Below are 8,812 nucleotides of genomic sequence, written 5' to 3' on the forward strand. Positions count from 1 at the left end.
CTGTGATCCTCAGATCTCAACCTCCTGTGTAGCTAGGATTACAGGCGTGAGCCACCGGCGCCATAAACATTTAATTATTTTTTTGTTGGTCATAAGGCTTGAACTCTGGGCCTGGGTTCTGTTCCTGAGCTCTTTGGGTCAAGGTGAGTGCTCTACCACTTGAGCCATAAGACCACTTGCAGTTTTCTGGTGGTTAATTGGAGATAAGACTCACAGACTTTCCTGCCCAGGCTGGCTTCGAACTACTATCCTCAGATCTCAGCCACCTGAGTAGCTAGGATTACAGGCATGAACTGCCAGTGCCCAGCAACATTTAAATTCTTTGAGATGGTGTTTTCCCCCTATGTTGCCCAGGCTACTCTTAAACTCCTGTACTTAGGAAATCCTGCTTCACACTCTTGAGTTGCTAGGATTATAAGGATGTACCACTGTGCTGTCTATTGATTGGAGCATTTATATCTGATACAGAGCCTAATTATATTTTTCTTTTGATTTTTATATTGACTAATCATATTTGTACATATTGATGAGGTATATGGTGATGTTTTTCACTCATATGTGCATTGAATAGTGAACATCTCAGGATAATTAGCATAGTTATCACCTTAAACTTTTATCATTCAAATTCCTTTATTTTAAATATTTTGAGCTATATAATGGATTGTTGTTAATATATTCATCATGCTGTGTTAGAGAACAATAGAACTTACTCTGTCAAACAATAACACCATGTCCAGAAAAGGTGCTAGGAAAATTGGATATTCACATGAATAAAATGAATGAAACTAGACATGCCTCTGATCACTCACAATCACTTACAAATACCATGCTTGCCTTCATGCATTAAATATAAGAGCCATTTTGAGATTCTTGCCCAAACCAGAAAATAGGGTTGGACATATTACAAGGAGTGGGAGCCCTACACGCACTCCTGAGAGGTTCAACTCTTGACCCATGCTTCTAAGTGTCTCACCTTCTTGATATTGTATTCTGATTTCTTGATTAAATGCAGTTTCCAACAGGTGACTGAGAGTCTGACTTAATGTCCCTCACCTTTCTCCTGGTACATACCTTAACTTAGTAAGGCAGTTTATTGAAAACAGAAGTCCACCAATACAGCTTTTTGTTTGGTACTGGGGTGTGAATTTATCATCTTGAGCTTGCTAGGCAGGTGCTTTACCACTTGAGCCATATCTGCAGCCCTTTTGGCTTTATTTTTGGATAGAGTCTCTCCTTTGGCCTAGTCTGGCCCAGACTGAAATTCTCCTATTACACTTCCTGTGTAGCTGGAAACACAGATGTATATCACCATGACTAGCTTATTTATTGACATGGGATTCCATTAACTTTTTGCCCAGATTAGCCTTGAACTATGATCCTCTCAATCTGTGCCTAGCAAGTAGCTGGGATTATAAGCATGAGCCACCATCTACAGTAGGATGTAGCTTTTCTATATTGTTTACTTGGGTAAGTGGTCAAGACAAAAAGGGGTTGAGGTCATGAAAACCCATTTTGAAAAATTTGGAAAACTCATGATTTTTGTCATGACCAATTTCTGAATTTGTAACATTCTGGTTATGTTGTATACATATTTTTCCCCATGAAAATGTTTCCCTGAATACAACCAACAAAATCAACAAAATAAAAAGATCTGAGTAAGAATAAAAGTATAACTGTGATGGAAAGTAAGTGTTTATTACTGAATGGGCCACACCAACTTTGTAAAAATGGACAAAAATGCAAATGAGGGGGTGGGACAAATGCAGAGAAGATATTAATAATCTTTAGTTTTCAAAATTATTCCTGGAAGCTTTGTTCTAATCTACAAAGCAAACTTCCTCTGTAGTTTTCTCAAGTGGCCACACAGACCATGATCACACCTAATTATGAGACTTATTCTTCAGCCTACTAAATTTGCTATTATTAAACATTCATTTCAGTTATTATGCATTTTCACCCAGAATTCCTATTTTCTTTCTGTTCTATTTTTTTTGTACCCATCCTGTGCCTTGAACTCAGGGCCTCAACGCTGTCCCTGAGCCTTTGTTCTTGCTGAAGGCCAGCACTCTACCATTTGAGCCACAGCACCACTTTTGGCTTTTGGTGCTTAACTGGAGATAGGAATCCCACAGACTTTCCTCCTAGGCTTGGCTTTGAACCACAATCCTTAGATCTCAGCCTCCTAGATCAGCTGTTTTCTTTTTTATGAAATTTTTATCTCTATATTAGTATTCTCCATTTGTTTGCTTCAGGATTTTTTTTTCAGCCCTGGGGATTGAACTCCTAGCTTCGTAGTTGCTAAACAAATCACTCTACTATTATGCCTCCAGCCTCTCTTCATATCAGTTATTTTCAAGGTAGGATTTGCTTTACACTCAGGACTGCCTGGTCTGTTATCCTCCTATTGTTCTTTCACTGGGGATGACAAGCCAGCACTACTATACTCAACCATTAAGCTGCCCTAGTCCCCCAACCCACTCCCCTAGTAGCTAACAGGCACATACTACCATACCCAACCATTGGCTGAGATGGAGTCTTGAGAATTTTATACCTGCATTGGCCTTGAACTACAACCCTCCACCTCTATCTCCTAAATAGCTAGGGTCATAGGCTTATGCCACCATGCCCAGCTGCTTGAGATCTTTTGCTCCCTCTTTAAACATTTTTAAATTAGTTGCTTTGAAGTCTTTGATTAGTTATTCCAATGCCCTGGCATCTGTGGGGCCACTCAATAGTTTTTAAATGAAAACTAGCCAAGTTAAGTGTGTGTGTGTGTGTTGCGTGTGTGCCAGTCCTAGGTCTTGAACTCTTGAATGTAGGGCCTGGATGCTGTTCATGGGCTTTTGTTGTTATTGGAGGTATGGCGGTGGTGGTGGTAGTGGTGGTGGTCATGGGACTGTCCCTATGTTTTTTTTTAGCTCCAGGCAAGTATTGAACCACTTTGAGCCACAGCTCCACTTACTGTTTCCTGGTGGTTAATTGGAGACTTTACTGCCTGGGCTGACTTCAAACCATGATCCTCAGATCTCAGCCTGCTGAGTATCTAAGATTACAGGCATGAGCCACCAGTGCCCAGGAATTGTAAATATTCTATTTACTTATTATAAATATTCTATTATGATAAATCATGAATCAGGTTCTCCCATCTTACTGTGTTTCTTTCTGTTACTGTTTTTGTGAACCTCAATCATCCATTCATTGACATTTTCAAACTATTTTTGCAAACATTACATTCAAAGACATGTGTGACCATTGAGTAACCTGTCACCTTCCCATTGGTCATATGAAAACCTGACAAGATATTAAACACCTGTTTTAAGTCTTTGATTAAAATCCACAGTTTCAAAAAAAACCAAAGTTGTTGGTATTTTTTTCCCTTAAGTTTAGTGATTGTTTTAGTAGGATAGCTAGCCTTGAGCTGAAGAGCTGAGGGACAGCGCCCAGGCCCAGAGTTCAGGCCCCACCACCACCAAACCCCTCCAAAAAACCCCCCATACATTTGCCTCATAATAGGTTTTGCTATTTCAAAGGTATATTCCCTTTTATTTCTTTTTTTTTAATGACAAAAATTCCAATTTAATGGTGTATTTGTGGCTAGGAAGCATGGCTTTTGTTTTTTTTAATTTTTATTTTTTTAATTGTGAAACTACTATACAGAGGGGTTACAATTACAAGGGCAAGATGAGTATATTTCCCATCAAGCATTTTAGCCTCCTCCTTTGTTTCTCCTTCCCATCCCATCCCCCCGCCGCTCCCTTTTATTTCTTTTTTTAATGTTTATTTTTTAATTTTTATTTATTTTTTATTGTGAAAATACTGTACAGAGGGGTTACAATTACATGGGCAAGATAATGAGTACATTTCTTATCAAGCATTGTAGCCTCCTCCTTTGTTTCCCCTTCCCATCCCTTCCAAACCTCCCCGGCCCCCCTACCCAATCCTCCCCCCCCAAAGTTGTAAACTTCGTTTTCGACATGACAACTTGTACTTCTCATTGTTGCAACGGGTCCACCTGTATCCTTATTTAAACGATTTGTTTTTCCCCTTCCCCTCCACAAATTATACCAACATCAAATACAGTGAAAGCAGGGGTTATACTGTGGGGGAGGGACATACAAATCCCTTTTATTTTTATGATATATACTGGCTATTTTTGAACTTATTCTTCAAATGGATATTTGAAATCAGTCATCCATGAAAACAGAATATAATGAATATTTTTGATTTATGAAAATAGTAATAGAACATTTTAGAAAAGCTTTCTTCTGGGAATTTGAGGATTTCAGCATAAAAGAAAAAACATAAAGGGAGGCTATGTGAATACTTAGAATTATGTCCACACCCATCTTTTGACCATCCTTATCTCAGAAGATACGTTTTTTTTTTGCTGGTCATGGGGCCTAAACTCTGGGCCTGGGTGCTGTCCCTCAGCTCTTCAGCTCAAGGCTAGGACTCTACCCCTTGAGCCATAGCGCCACTTCCGGCTTTTTCTGCTTATGTGGTGCTGAGGAATTGAACCCAGAGCTTCATGCATGCAAGGCAAGCACTCTACCACTGAGCTACCTTCCCAGCCCCAAGATATGTATTTTATTCTGCTCTGTTTGTCCCTTTTGTTCTTGTTCTTGTTCTTGTTTTTTTGGTCCAGAGGCTTAAACTCAGGTCCTAAGTGCTGTCCCTGAGGCTAGAGCTCTCCCACTTGAGCCACAGTACCACTTCCAGTTTTCTGGTGGTTATTTGGAGATAAGAGTCTCATAGCCTTTCCTGCCTGAGCTAGTTTTGAACCATGATACTCAGATCTCAGCCTCCTGAGTAGTTAGGATTACAGGTGTGAGCCGCTGGCGCCTGGCTAGTTTTCCCTTTTTAATTGTCATACACTGTTGAACCAAGAGGGTTTTCATTGTGACATTTCCATACATGTTTGCACTGCATCCTAAGCAAATGCACTCCATCACTCTCTTGCCCCTCCCCATAGATAGACTATTTGATTATATTCATTTTCATTCACTGTCTCTATTTGCCCTCCCTTTCCCACTCCTATGGAGAACAGCTGCCCTCCAACAGAATCTGTTTTATTTTTCTATCATTGATTTGCTTAGTGTACATTCAACAAAGAGGTTACCATTCAACATGTCAGTTTATAAATTCAATGCATCTTGATTGATATCACCCCTTTCATCATTCTCCTCCAACCCTCCCAACCCATACCTTCCCCTCAATTTTCCCAGCTTCATAGGATAGGCATTGAATATTATGGGTGCATTCTCTACACTTCCTCTCTTCATTCACCTATTCCATTTCTTTCCTCCTCCTCCATTAACATTTCAACTACCAGCTTCCTGATATTCATTTTGTTGGACTGTGAGTTCTCCTAAAGCGTCCACCATTTCACTTCTCCTCTCTATATACCATAGTTTGTGTATACTTGCATATGACCCAGTATGTATTTACTTGTACATCTGTAAATTAGATCTAACTTCTACATATGAGAGAAAACATGCATCCTTTGTCTCTTGGGATCTGGTTACTTCACTTAATAAATGCAATTTTTCCAGGTCTATCCACTTCTTTGCAAAAGATATAATACCCTTCTTTCAAATGGATGAGTAAAATCCCATTGTGTATATATGTCACATTTTATTGATCCATTCATCCATTAATCTGAATTTTTGTGTTTCTTTCTCTGTCATGGTGGTCTTATTGGTAGGCTTCTACTACCATGTCTGTTTAGATCCCTAGCATATATGTTAAAACCTTGCTACCAACATATAAACTATAGTAATTGAGACTCTTCATTGGACTTCTGGTATATAAATTAATTTATGGAAATATAACAATGAAACTTTCAAAATTGTTTTTTTTTTTTTGGTCGGTTGTGGGGCTTGAACTCTGGGCCTGAGCACTATCCCTGAGTTCTTCAGCTCAAGGCTAGCGCTCTTCCACTTGAGCCACAGCGCCACTTCCGGTTTTCTGGTGGTTTATTGGAGATATGAATCTCACGGACTTTCCTGCTTGGACTGCCTTTGTACCGTGATTTTCAGATCTCAGCCTCCTAAGTAGCTAGGATTACAGGCGTGAGCCACTGGCGCCCAGCTCAAAATTGTTTTAAGAAAGGAGGGGGAAAGATGAGACGGAATGATGGAGGAGGTACCATTGTTAATATATATGAAAATGTCACAATTAAACCTCCACATACAAGTAATATATGCTAATAAAACGTTTTAAAATTATTTTTCCTAAATCTTGTACACTATTGTCTTTCATCACTTCTGGAATATTCTCTCAAATAACCTGTTCAAATACTGTCTGTAATCATTAATTTCCATTTTCTATCTTCTCAGAACTATTTTGGAGGTTCAGTACCCTCATAATTTTAATATAGTTAACATGCACCAATTCCTCACTACATACAGTCCTTAGAACTGACTTGTCTTTTTTTTTTTTGGTCAGTCGTGGGGCTTGAACTCTGGGCCTGGGCACTGTCCCTAAGCCCTTCAGCTCAAGGCGAGCGCTCTACCATTTGAGCCACAGCGCCACTTCCGGTTTTCTGATGGTTTATTGGAGGTAGGAGTCTCACGGTCTCTCCTTCCCAGGCTGGCTTTGACCCGTGATCCTCAGATCTCAGCCTCCTGAGTAGCTAGGATTACAGGCGTGAGCCACCAGTGCCCGCCCGGCAACTGACTTGTCTTTAATGTTAGTAATAAATGTTTTATGATTGCCTGAGTATACATTTTGAGACATCTCAGTCTACCAAGAAAACACAGTGAGATTTCTCCCCTCTCTATTAAAAAATTATTATCAAAGTAAGGGGGCAAATAAAGTCATAAAAATCCAATTAAAACGGAGGGAAAAGATGGGGTTGGGAGGGGTGAAAATGTTGAAATGCATGACTGGATCAACATGTGCACTGCATTCACAAATTAATTTTTGAATAGCAATTCCTTTGTACAACTACTTTAAGATCAAAATAAAAATTTAAAAATAACTACATTTAAACAACTGATGTTATCACCATGACATTAAAAACAAACTTGCTGGGCGCTGGTGGCTCACGCCTGTAATTCTAGCTAATGAGGAGGCTGAGATCTGAGGATCACCAGTTCAAAGTCAGCCTGCGAAGTAGTCCAGGAGACTGTTATCTCCAATTAACCACCAGAAAACTGGAAGTGGCGCTGTGGCTCAAGCAGTGAAGAGTATGCCTTGAGCTGAAGAGCTGAGGGACAGCGCCTGCGCAGAGTTCAAGCCCGGACGGCAAAAACAAACAAACAGAAAACCTCACCTTAAGGTATTAGGTTTTTCCATCGATGCCAAGCATTCTAGAAAGGTGATTGGGTCCTTTTCTGAGAAATGGCTTGGGCACCTGCCCAAGTTCTCCTTCTTCTGACTTTGTTTCCACTTCATTTCAAGGATAGGAAAAAATGTCAGCCTCCGTGGTTCTGAGAGGTTAGGGAAACCTTTTGTGACAGGGCTGAACAAAGCTTCCAATGTCTAACCGCAGGGCACTTGCTTTCAAGCCCCGGAAGTAGCAACTATTCTCCACAGGAAGTCTCGAGGAGCAGACATTTTGTTCAGGTAACACCAGAAAGTCAGTGCTGTGAAACACGGAACACTTACTTTCGGTGCAGAGAGGTGAAGGTGTTTTATCTACTGCAAGGACGCGTTCTTCGCATCAGTGAAAGGTAAATGTTTCCTTTTGGCACCCATAGCACTCATTTCCGGTAGCGTATACACCGTGCGGAGATGGCACAGAGGTCACAAATCTGCGATCTTCTACAGCTCCAGATGCTCGCGCTGCTGGGTCACATTTGCCGCTTTGGGCGCCATGGCGCTCATCTTACTGTAATGGTCCCCAGATCGAAAGGGGCTCCGCGCTTCACTGTTTAATTGGCTGTGCACCGCACCAGTGCAATAATTTTTTGCCCAAATTCTGTCTTATATTACAGGTTTTATCGGCAGCTGGTATTGATGTAGCGATCTCCCTGTGATGACTACATCACATGACTGTGGTTTTCCATGTTAAAATGATCTACTTTGCGGCTCTAACGTGGCAAACGTTGTCTAGTCGCAGGAATAAGCACTATTTATATTTTGCTGTCCCTGGGGTTTCTGCTCTTGCCTTCAGAGTGACCATGGATTGTCCAGCAGCTGTGTGTTCAAAGGGGCCAATGCAGCCACACCAAGTGATTGATAATGATAGTATCAGATGTAGGAAATAATAACCAGCCACTGGGATTTAATCTTGTAAAAGGTATTTCTGAAACGTCTTACCTATATTGTAGTTATGAGTGGTGTTTTTCAGAGACATGATTTTCTTAGCATATATATGATGTTGGAGCTGAGTCTCTGATATTGGCTTCATGAAATTAATAGTGAATTCTCTTATTATAGATGATTATGACTAAGGAATTAATTTGCCTAATAAATTTGTCTTTAGGTTTTTAAATTAGGTATTTAAGTTCTAAAATAGTTACAGATTCTTCTGACCAGCTTTTTAAACCTGGGAGAATGTCTATGGTTTTTGAGGAGTCAGTATATCACAGCTAAGTTATCATCTTAATATTTTTTCTTTTTTTAATTTTTATTTTTTTATTGTGAAAATACTGAGGGGTTACAATTACGTGGGCAAGATAATGAGTACATTTCTTATCAAGCATTGTAGCCTCCTCCTTTGTTTCCCCTTCCCATCCATTCAGAGCCTCCCCCCCTCCCCTAATCCTCCCCGCTTAACCGCCCCCCCCAACCAAAGTTGTAAAGTTCGTTTTTGACATAACAACTTGTACATCTCATTGTTGCAATGGGCCCAGCTGTATCCCTA

At 40.2% G+C, this 8,812-nt stretch overlaps 1 long non-coding RNA gene across 1 annotated transcript in view; it reads left to right on the forward strand.

Moving 5' to 3' along the window:
- The first annotated feature begins 7,597 nt into the window (after nucleotides 1–7,597).
- Nucleotides 7,598–8,812, forward strand: part of LOC105997853 — a 26,907-nt gene continuing 25,692 nt past the window's right edge. The window contains exon 1 of the long non-coding RNA XR_001175663.1: nucleotides 7,598–7,676. This is a non-coding gene — a long non-coding RNA (uncharacterized LOC105997853). The remainder of the gene's footprint in view (nucleotides 7,677–8,812) is intronic.

The sequence above is a fragment of the Dipodomys ordii genome, unplaced genomic scaffold, assembly GCF_000151885.1.
Source record: "Dipodomys ordii isolate 6190 unplaced genomic scaffold, Dord_2.0 Scaffold154, whole genome shotgun sequence".
NCBI classification, from domain to species: Eukaryota; Metazoa; Chordata; class Mammalia; order Rodentia; family Heteromyidae; genus Dipodomys; species Dipodomys ordii.